The sequence below is a fragment of the Hemitrygon akajei genome, chromosome 9 (assembly GCF_048418815.1).
Source record: "Hemitrygon akajei chromosome 9, sHemAka1.3, whole genome shotgun sequence".
Lineage (NCBI taxonomy): Eukaryota > Metazoa > Chordata > Chondrichthyes > Myliobatiformes > Dasyatidae > Hemitrygon > Hemitrygon akajei.
The window spans coordinates 53,394,380-53,396,106 of NC_133132.1; the positions used below are offsets into that span (position 1 = coordinate 53,394,380).

The 1,727-nt window shown below is 42.2% G+C and overlaps 1 pseudogene; it reads left to right on the forward strand.

Moving 5' to 3' along the window:
• Positions 1 to 532: 532 nt before the first annotated feature.
• Positions 533 to 707, forward strand: LOC140733822 (U2 spliceosomal RNA; annotated as a pseudogene).
• Positions 708 to 1,727: the final 1,020 nt, after the last annotated feature.

Consider the following 1,727-nt stretch of genomic DNA (forward strand, 5'->3'; position numbering starts at 1 on the left):
TTGCCCTAGCAGACAAGGTGAAGGGGATTCTACCGATATGTTAAGAGCAAAAGGATTGCTAGGGACAAAATTGGTCCTGTTGGAAGATCAGAATGGTAATCTATGAGTGGAGCCAAAAGAGATGGGGAGATCACAAATGGATTTTTTTTTTGCATCTGTAATTACTCAGGAGATTACACAGAGTAATTACACAGACTCTATAGAAGAGAGGCAAAGTAACAGCAAGGTAATAAACCCTATAACAGATGACAGAGGAGGAGGTGGTGTTTGCCCTCTTGAGGCAAATTAGTGTAGTTAACTCCCCATGGCCTGAGGTGTTTCCTCAGACTTTGTAGGAGGTAAGCACAGAAAGTGCAGGGCTGTGGCAGAGATATTTAAATTATCGTTAGCTACAGGTGAAGTACCAGAGGATTATAGGTAGCTAATGTTGTTCCATTGTTTAGGAAAGTCTCCAAAAAAGTCTCCAGAGAATTATGGGCCAGTGAGCCTGACATCAGTAATGGGAAAATTATTGGAAGATATTCTAAGGGATATCGCTTCTCAGCCTTTTGGCTAAGATCAAGTGTAGTATCTGTTCTTATCAGTTTAATATGGGACTAGATATATGAATATTTTGATAAACATGGACTGATTAGGTACAGCCAGCATAGCTTTGCATGTTGTAGATCATGTCTAACCAATTTTATAGAGTTTTTCAAGCAAGTTATCAGGAACGTTAATGAAGGCAAGGCAGTGGATGTTGTTAACATGGATTTTACCAAGGCGGTTGACAGGTCCTGCATGGGAGATTTGCCAAGAAGGTTCAATGGTTTGACGTTCAAGATGAGGTAGTAAATTGGATTAGACTTTTTCCAGTCCTGATAAAGGGTCTTAGCCCGAAACGGTGACAGTGGTCTTTTCCATAGATGCTGCCTGGCCTGCCAAGTTCCTCCAGAATTTTGTGTATGTTGCTCACATTTCCAACATCTGCAGATTTTCTGTTGTTTGAAATTGGATTAGACGTTGGCTTTTTGGGATAAGCCAGAGAGTGGTAGTAGATGGTTGCCTCTCTGAGTGGAGGCCTGTGACTAGTGGTGTGCCACAGGGACCAGGGCTGCATTCATTGTTGTTTGTCATCTATATCAATGATCTGGATGATAATGTGGTTAATTGGATCAGCAAATTTGCGGATGACACCAAGACTGGGAGTGTAGTGGACAACGAGGAAGACCATCGGAGCTTGCAGTGGGATCTGGACCAGCTGGAGGAATAGGCCACGAAATGGCAGATGGAATTTAATGCAGCCAGGTGCAAGGTGTTACACCTGCAGTAGGACCAACCAGGGTAGGTTCTACACAGTGAATGATAGGGCACTGAGGAGTGTGGTAGAACAAAGGCAACTGGAAATACAGGTCCATAATTCACTGAAAGTGGTATCCCAGGTTGATTGGTCATAAAGAGAGCTATTGGCACTTTGGCTTTCATAAATCAAAGTACTGAGTACAGGAGATGGGATGTTATGTAGAAAGTTGTATAAGAAATTGATGAGACCCAATTTGGAGTATTGTGTGCAGGTTTGGTCACCTACCTGCAGGATAGGTGTAAATAAGGTTGAAAGGGTACAGAGAAAATTTACGAGGATGTTGCTGGGATTGAAGGACCTGAGTTATAAGGAAATATTGAATAGGTTGGGAATTTATTCTTTGGAATGTAGAACATTGAGGGGAGTGAAAAAGGATCTAGTGTTC